At 36.6% G+C, this 9,858-nt stretch overlaps 1 pseudogene; it reads right to left on the bottom strand.

Annotated features, from left to right (window-relative positions):
* Nucleotides 1-8,727: 8,727 nt before the first annotated feature.
* On the bottom strand, nucleotides 8,728-8,827 carry LOC127116417 (uncharacterized; annotated as a pseudogene).
* Nucleotides 8,828-9,858: the final 1,031 nt, after the last annotated feature.

Genomic DNA, 9,858 nt, shown 5'->3' with positions numbered 1-9,858 from the left:
AATCAAACCAAACTAATGAGGTTTGGATTGGTTTGGTTGGTTCGGTTTTTTATAGTATTTTATTGAGCCATACATGCACATATAGACAACAACATAACTTTGTGGTTAGTCATTCATGCATTACCAAATAAAAATAAAAGTCATCATATTTGAACAATAACTTTCCATTAAATAAACAAAAATCATATTATACAAAAGTGGAATAAAAAACATAAAATGTAGCATAAATAATATCGAAAATATTATAATAAAAATAGAAAAATAGAGGACAGGAGAGATTAGAGAAGATGAAAAATAAATAATATAAGAGATGTGAGGTTAGAGAAGAAAGTTATGATAAAAACGTAATTGGAAGAGAGAACAGTAGCATAAAAATGAGAAGAGGAAAAAGAAAGAACATAAGATAGAAGAGATTAAAGTAGAATAAGTGAGATATACATGGCAAAGAAGATGTGAAGAATGTGTGATACTACTATGAGGGATTTGAGAAGGCTAAAAATGATACCCTAAGTGTGAGTAAGAGAAAACCATTCATAATCGTCAGGCTAAGGCATGATAGGTTTGAGTTTTGAGTTAGATGTAGGATAAATGAAGTTTGGGTTGTAACTTATTACAATTTGTTTTGGTTTGGTTTAGTTTAGTTTGCAAAATATAAACCGTAAACCGAACCGAATCGTGCGGTTTTGTTAAAAAATGGCCCAAATGCATTCGTACCAAATGCATTTTTTTTGCGGTTTCGGTTTAGTTTGGTTTGCGTTTCGGTTTAGAACACCCCTAATCATGCATGCATTTATTTCAGAGTTAGGTAGGACTTCGGTCCAATGATGGCTTGGTTCAGATATGAACTATGGAAGTCTCACGTCTAGAGAGGGACACAATTCAAGAGTGTCGTACGGTGAACTGACTTTATTGGATTTGTAATCGCAATGTCGCGGTTAGCAAGAGTCGCCACCGACTTTTCTTTTATCCCTTAAGGAAAGGTGGAAAAGAACAGGAAAGACCTTAATTTTAAATTCTTAGGTTCGGGAGGTACTTTATACAAAGGGAAGGTGTTAGGCACCCTTCGTATCCATGGTTATCCATGGGCTCTTAATTGCTCAATCATTTATGTTTTCTAGGTTTGAAAAAGTGGTTGAGAAATGTATGAAAGATGCTTTGAAAATGAGAATTTAACTTTGTAATGATTCTTGCATGAATGTATACAAAGTGGTTATCCCTCTTAATTTTGAAAATGGTTTAGAAAAATATAACTCGGCAATGATCCTAGTATGGATGTATGCTAAGTGGTGATTTTCCAAAAAAGGATGTTTGAAAGGTGTGGGGTGTGGAAAGCATTTTTTTGTTATGAATGAGCAATTAAGGTTATACCTGTCCGAGGTCTTTCTGGGCATTTCCCATCCTTATGAGGGTAAAACTGTCCTTACTATTGAGAAGCAAGTAGTTTTAACCTTGGGATGTTGAAGGGTCATCGTAGGGTCATCGATGGGTCATTGAAGGCAACAATTGGGAGGATACCTTAGCATTCGAAGGGACTATCATCATTTAACCGTAGGCTACACCGAAGGGTCATCGAGGGACAAAATCGTATTTTTGAAGGCAACGTCCGAGGGACTATGATGATTTTACCGAAGGGTCTTTGCTAAGGATATCCCCATATTCGCGGGACATGACCGTAATATTGTAATCGTGGAGTCATAAAGAGAGGTCCGATATCATTTGTTTAAAGTCCATGTTTTAAGTTCATTAGGTAATTATGGGGAATTTCCACATTAAAACCAATTAAAACCAACACATTACAATCAATCAATACATTAAAAATAGACATATTAAAATCACTAATCAACATGAATCTTCACATTAAGGTGAAGCAATTTGGAATCCATCTCCACGAAAGTCTCTCACACGTAAGGGTACCTAGCCGGCCACTTCATGGACGCTTTTACATCATTCAACGCACGGGTTAGAGCATAAGGATAAAATATGATTTGATTAATACCATAAAATGCCATAAAATGCATATAACAGTTAGAGTTCAAGCCAAATGATGCAACAATAATGAAATACACAAAAATGGAACAGCAAAGGGACAAAGCAGCCACTGTCCCGTTCGCCTCTGCCTCGCCTAGCGAAGGCTCGCTGCAGGCTCGCCTAGCGATGAGCTAGCGAGCGACCACGGGTTTGGAATTTTAGAACAGTATGACTTCAGCATGTTACATATCTTATCGCATTTAATTACAGAAATAACATGGTCCAATATTCATGATGTTCAGACACATTTGAGCTTGCATGCAAAGTATGATCCCATATCAAAAAAAATTTCAATATATCATGAGGTGTTATGCATTTAGAGATTATGAGATGGAAACATAAAACGGTAATGATACACAAACCTGTTTGCAATCTAGCGATAATGCTGAATTGACGGATCCCGGTTGGTGTCGGATTGATTTGGGCGGCGGTAACTTCGGATCGGCCTTCAGGGTTTCCGCCTTCTGAATTCTTTGGATCAGCAGGGTTTCTGTGTTTCTCCCTCTGGATGCGTGTTTCCGTCCGTCTTCGTCCGTCTCTGTGTGTTCTTTTTCGTGGCAGAGGAGCAGGTATTTATAGTAGTGGTAATGGTGACCTAATGGGCTTAAAATGAGGTCCAAAAATTCAAATTCTCGCAAGCTTCGCTAGGCGAAGGAATTGCTCGCCTAGCGAGCAAATTAGGTCTGGGCCTCTTTCTGGATCCAACGCTTCGCTGGGCGAGTTGCATGATGAAATGTTCGCTAGGCGAAGGAGCTGCTCGCCTAGCGAGCTAGCTGTTTTGGGCCGCCTGTGGATTGGGCCTGTTGTGAGTGGGCTTTTGTCCGTTTGATATCAGTGCCTTGCAGAACAATGTTTTGTAATATCAACGGGCAAATTTTGGGGTATGACAAAGAGGAACTAGAGACATGGGTAAATCAGTAATATAACTCGAATTCTAAAGACTTGGTACCACATGCATTTGGATTACAGATATTTTATGAAAATCATGATTTGAGTGATGTAGAATTCCTAAACAGTACAATTTATCTTTTATATTAAGAGTCAAGGTCTAGGGTGTTACAATGATGATATCACGTGTTACGAATGTGGAAAATTGGGACAATGTAGAACCAGTTATCCAAGTCTCACCAAACATCATAAAAGTAAAGACAAGGATTTCTACAAGACGATGGGAAAGAGTTCCAAAGGTTGTAGAGCCTACATTGCGTGGGAAGAAGAGGATGAGAGCTCCTCCTCCAATTCTTGCTCGAGTTCATATGACGAGTGTGCCAACTTTTGCTTGATGGCACTTAAGAAAGGTGAAACTTCAAAGGTATAGAATTATGATTATGAAAATGAGTATTCTTATAGTGAATTGTCAAATGCATTCAATGACATGTATGTGGATTCTATGAAAGCATTTAATAAAATTTCTCTCCAAAAATAAATGCTTTTAATATTTGAAGAGGAGGTAAATAATCTTAATCGTGCTTTAGAATCTCTTAAGGAAGCGCATACATCTCTAATGGATGAGAATTATAGTGTTTCAGATACTTTAGTTGAAAAGATGGAAGTTGTGGAATGTTTTGAGTGTCCAATTTTAAAACTTGAAATTGAAACACTTAAGGGACAACTAATACATGTTAGTTTACTATCTTGTATTTGTTCTAGTTCTTCAAATGAAAGAAGAAAGGTTTTTAAGAAAAACCTTCATGTGACTAAAAGAAATAGAAGAAGTATTTCATCTAAAGTTATTTTCCATTATTGTGGAGATAAGGGTCACAGTAGGCCTTTTTGTCATGCTAGGAATATTCAAGTTCCCAATGGTAAAATGACATGGATTCCTAAATATAACTCAACAAACCCTAAAGAACCCACTAGTTAGGGGACCTAAATTACCTATTTGAATTGTCACAGAAAATTATTTCCTCTGCAAAAAGATTATGGTTTCTAGATAGCGAATACTCAAGACACATGACAGAAGTTGCTTCTATGTTCATCAAGTTCGATGAGAAGGAAAATGGTCATGTCACGTATGGAGACAATACGAAGGTAATGTTCTTAGTGAATGTATTATGGTAAATCCCTCTATAATTACCATTGAAAATGAGCTTTTAATCAAAGGGCTTAAACACAACTTACTTAGTATTAGTCAATTATGTGACAAAGGGTATTTTATAGTTTTTGATACTCTTAGTTGTGTAATTGATCATAAGACTGGTAAGGACCTTATTTTTAAGCATTCTAGGATTGAAAATGTATATATGCTTGATCTAGATGATGTGTCAATATATGGAACTAAGTGTTTAGTGTTAGACGAGGGAAACGATCTAGAGGGGGGTGAATAGATCGATAATAAATTTTATTTGATTAAAAATCTATTTTTAAAATATTTTCTATGGTAAGCGAAAGAAATTTGGATCAACACTCGGTTATCCCAAATCATTATAGGAAGAACTGGATATGCGCATTAAACCGTAACAAGATGAAATTAACGTACCACAATGATGAGAAAACAAATCAATAAGTTTTTCAAAATTACGTTTGAACAATTTTTCACTTCGATAATCAATTTCCAATGAAATTAAGAAACAAAAATTGACTATGAAGATTTTTTAAACACTTGGTGTGCGATAAACACCAAGCTCATTTTCCTTTGTGTTGTTGATGTAAAAATCCAATTGCAAGTTTATAGATTGCAATTTTCTTAACAAAAACAGTTTAAAATATTTCAACACCAAATGAATTATCAATATGTGAAAATTTGCACACTTTAATACATGAATAAGTTAAGAAAAACAGAGAGAGAGAGAGAGAGAGAGAGAGAGAGAGAGAGAGAGAGAGAGAGAGAGAGAGAGAGAGAGAGAGAGAGAGAGAGAGAGAGAGAGAGAGAGAGAGAGAGAGAGAGAGAGAGAGAGAGAACACAAGGATTTGTTTGGGTAGTTCCCCAATTATCCTCACTATGGGTTCTTCCGCCCCTAATTCCAAATGGAATTGAGATATTCAATAATCTTTGCAAAATGTTGAATACAAGAGATAAATAGAAATGTAAACCCCCAAATCCCAAATTTGACGTTGATTCTATCTTATCTTCTTTTCTTGATCTTAAGTAAGATCAAGTGTCCCAAGATTTTCAATTTGATCCTCCAGTTCTGCTATTTCTTTGACAGAAACCCCTTTCTTCAAAGCTTTCACTCGGTTGAATCCTAATTACAAAATATTGTCCCCCCCCCCCCCCCCCAAAAAAAAATCATAATTGATCTTGGAGGGAAAATCCTAATTGGTTTTACCAATGAAACCCCCAAAGTAATCTAAACCCAATTGATTTTACAAATCCTAAATTTTACCTTATCAATACTGAAACTAGATAGCACCCAACAAAATTTATTATGTATAATTATTGTTTGTATGCATAGATAAAGGTTGAAGATGATGAAGATTGCTTTGTATATTCTTTGGTTTCAGTGTTTGAAAAAGGATGCATGAATGTGTGTGTGTGTGTGTGTGAATATATATATATATATATATATATATATATTTGTGTGTGTAAGTGAGAAAAGAGCAGAAAATTAGTACTTAGAAAATTTTACAAGTTTTGGGAATTTTAAGCAGCATGTGTCGACCTTAAATTATAAGTGTTGACCTATAGAATCATTTTTGCTTCTATCTGTCGACTTGAAAAACCCTGTCTGTCAATCTTAAATGGAAAGTGGCTTTGTTCATGCCAAAAACTCAACATGTGTCGACCTATAAGGCGTATGTGTTTGTTTACCTTGAAAATTGGTAAACAACCACTGATCTTCCAAATTTCTAAATTTGGTTACTCGCAGGATCGATTAGATTGATCCTAGGACGTGTGCTAAGTATCTCGTAAATGTGGTAGTAATAAATGATCAAAACTAGACGTCAGATCAGAGTTTTAAAAACAATTAAGAACGAAGGGTCACTTAAACGGAAATAAAGGTCTTGAATTGGCGTTTATGACTAGTAAAGAAAAATGAAATACACGACAGGAATTATAAAGGATTAACAAAAATAGTAAAGTAAAGTTTGCAAGTACTGGAATCTGAAGATTGTAAGATAAAAGTTGAGGGTGAAGAAAGGAACGAAAGGATCTTAAATTTGCAAATGACGAAAGTAAAAATAAAGTGTTTGAAAGGAGGAAGCAAGGAAGAATGTTTCTGGAAAGAAAGTAAAAACAAATTTAGATTGCTTTGAAATAAATAACAATGGTGTAGACAACATACATTCTGCGTTTTACAATTCTTCTTCACACGAATATGATAACACGAAATTATATCACATTTTAAGACTTAATTTAATTAGATTATATTATCATTTACTTTAATTTATTCCATTTTATCAGATATTATGCAGTATTTCTCTTCTATTTATATCAGGTACCCATTTTGAAGCAAAAGTGAAAAAGGGAAGAAAAGGAGGTGTAAAAAGGAACAAAAAGGAGAGAAAAGGAACCAAATGCCAAAGCCCAGCCCAAAGCGCACAAGTCACCAATGCTGTGCCTGTGACGGACGTCACAGGACGCGTGACGAGCGTCACGCGAAGTAGCCTTGTGACGGACGTCACACATAGCGTGACGAGCGTCACACAACTCCACTACCTTTTTGGCGCAAGTATCGCCCTCAGAAAGACTTGAAGAATAACGTTAAGGAGTTGGTCTCCTATATGCACGCCGTGGATATAGCCACGCTGAAGAATGGGAAAAACGGAATGCAGTTACCAAGGCTATTATAAATAGCCATCTCACAAACCAAAAGAACAACAGGGTTTTTGCACGCTCAGTTTTGCGAAAGCTCTGCCAAATTTTCCTTTCACGCCTTTGCCTATTTTTCTTCCTTTCCAGCATCGTTCACTTTATTTATTTTATCTTGCAAGCTTTATTTTCTTTTTCCCTTGCAATTTATTTTCCCCCGTTTTTAGCTTTTAGATATTTTTTTCGCGTAGTAGTTTCTACACCGGAAACTACTGTGCAACTGTATACCGGATTTAACCTTACGTTATATTCCAGTTTTATCTCCTTGTTTTATTTTACTGTTTAATTGAAGAATCCAAGAACAAATCCTACCGGCTTGTGGAGGAGTGTTCAAGACCATTGTATTACGCATTCAGGTTCTTTAATTGTTATTTAATTTTTTATGTTTTATTCTATTGTTTATTTACATTGCATGCCTGGAATGAGTCTGTTTATGCATGATATAAATTCTTATTTATTTAGCATGTCTGGCTAATTTGCCTAGGTATCGGTATGTAAAGTAAGCAGAATAAGGGGTCAAGACTAAGTCGGTCTATTCAAACTTAAAATTAGAATCAATCTTTTTATGGTCTTAACTTACAGGTTTAATAACAAGATTTTTTACAAAAGTAAAAGACATAAAGAAGTTGAAACCAACAGAGCGAGAGTTTGAGGTTTTAACTGGACAGTGTAAGTTAGTCATTAAGTCTATCTCAGGGCGAGAGCAAGTTTTAGAATTAATTAAATTCTGACTTTTTTCCAAAAAGTATTTTTAAAGATTGAATGTGAGGACGAGAGTTAAGCATTTAGATTTAATTGTATAACCTAAGTCAACAGAGCGAAAGTTTGAGATAAGGGTGTTTAAAACGGTCAGTATTTTCTTAAAAAGAGTTTCTGCAACTTTATTGTTTTCAAAATATGATTTTTGACTTAATTATAAGTGACAGCTACATTAATCTAAGATCATGGTTTCTTCAACAGAGCGAGAGTTTGAGATAAAACCTTTAACCAATAAAGTTAATCGAAACGATTTATTTTAGAACCGAGAGACCGACAAGGAATTGATTCCCTAGTTTTGACGAACTACATACCGATATCCGTTTTATTGATATTTAATCTAGATATTAGTTTAGCTCTTAGTTTTTCCCCAAACAATCGAACATTTTCACCTTAGCTTTACGTAGTAACTTTAGATAACGGTATATCGATTCATAAGTCCCTGTGGGATCGATATCTTTTAAAACTACGCGATAGAACTGTGCACTTGCAGTTTGTATCCCATTCTCGACTCACACAGTCGAGCGATCAAGTTTTTGGCGCCGTTGCCGGGGACTTTTATTCAATCGATATCGTAACTCTTCCGTTACGCTGTAGAGACTAAGGTTTCTTTTTCCTTCTATTCTTTCTTTCGTTGATTTGTATGCCACGCACTCGCTCTCAAGGCGAACCGCTCTATTTACGAATCAACGATATCGAACTATATCTCCGAGTCTTACGACGAATTCGGGAATATCGTGCTGAAAACAATCTCCCTCCTATAAACCTTCCTGATATTAAAAACATTTTTCCTTCTTTAACCGAGATGGCAGAACCAGCTCGTGCTCTTAGAGATTACGCCGCTCCATCGCAAGATGAACCGCATTCAAGTATTGCTCCGCCCGCAATAGAAGCAAACAACTTTGAACTTAAACCTTCACTGTTGCAGGCTGTGCAACAGAACCAATTCTCTGGAAATCTTACCGAAGATCCAAACCTTCATTTATCCGTATTTGTTCAATATGCTGATACTGTTAAAGCTAATGGTGTCACTTCAGAGGCAATTCGACTTCGTCTTTTTCCTTTCTCATTAAGAGATAGCGCTAGAAGATGGCTTCAATCTCTCCCTTCCAACTCAGTCACCACATGGAACGAGTTGAAGAAAGTTTTTCTTGCCCGATATTTTCCGCCAAGCAAAACAGCTATGTTAAGAGCCCAGATAAACGGATTTAAACAGAAAGACAACGAGTCTCTTTTCGAAGCATGGGAAAGATACAAAGACATGATGAGACTTTGCCCACACCATGGTTTGGAAGACTGGTTAGTAATTCACACATTTTATAATGGTCTCTTATACAATACAAGGTTAACAATAGACGCCGCTGCAGGTGGTGCACTAATGAACAAACCTTATGCTGATGCTTACCAGCTTATCGAGAGCATGGCCCAAAACCACTATCAATGGGGAACCGAACGAACAACAGTGGAAAAACCTCAACCGAAAACTGGCATGTACGAGATAAGTAACCTTGATCACGTCAATGCAAAAGTGGATGCTTTGGTCCAGAAGATTGAAAGTTTAAACGTATCACCTCCAACCGCCGTGGTTGCTATAACTCAGAATTGCGAGGTCTGTGGAATCCAAGGCCACACTCCTGCGGAATGTCAACTCTTGACTGGAATCCAAACAGAGCAAGTAAACTATGCTCAAGGAAGCCCCTATTCGAATACCTATAACCCAAATTGGAAGAACCATCCAAACTTTTCATATAAGAGTAATAATGCTTTATACGCACCTGGACAGTCTCCGAATCAAACCCCATCTATACCTCCGGGATATCAGAAACCAAATCCTAACAATAATACCCCTAGAAAATCCAACTTGGAAATCATGATGGAAAACTTTATAGCTTCCCAACAACAAACCAATAAAGATTTCTTAAACCAGAACATACACACTGGCGAACAACTTAAACAACTAGCAAGCAAAGTAGATGCCTTGGCTACCCATAACAAAATGCTGGAAACACAAATATCTCAAGTAGCTCAACAACAAGCACCTACTGCTGCACCAACTGGTACATTCCCTGGACAGCCCCAACCTAATCCGAGAAGCCAAGCTCATGCAATTATATTAAGAAGTGGAACGGAAGTGGAAGGACCGTCTGATCCAAGGATAGAAAACCAAAACCCTAAGAAATCTACTGAGGAAAGTGAACCTAAGGAAAAGGAAGAGAGTAATAAGGATACCCTAGAAAAGAAGGAACCTTATGTACCTCCACCACCTTACAAACCACCTATACCTTACCCTCAAAGGCTTGTTAAAACCAAAGATGTAGGCC

This window comes from Lathyrus oleraceus, chromosome 1, assembly GCF_024323335.1.
Source record: "Lathyrus oleraceus cultivar Zhongwan6 chromosome 1, CAAS_Psat_ZW6_1.0, whole genome shotgun sequence".
Lineage (NCBI taxonomy): Eukaryota > Viridiplantae > Streptophyta > Magnoliopsida > Fabales > Fabaceae > Lathyrus > Lathyrus oleraceus.
This window is presented reverse-complemented; position numbering and strand designations above follow the sequence as displayed.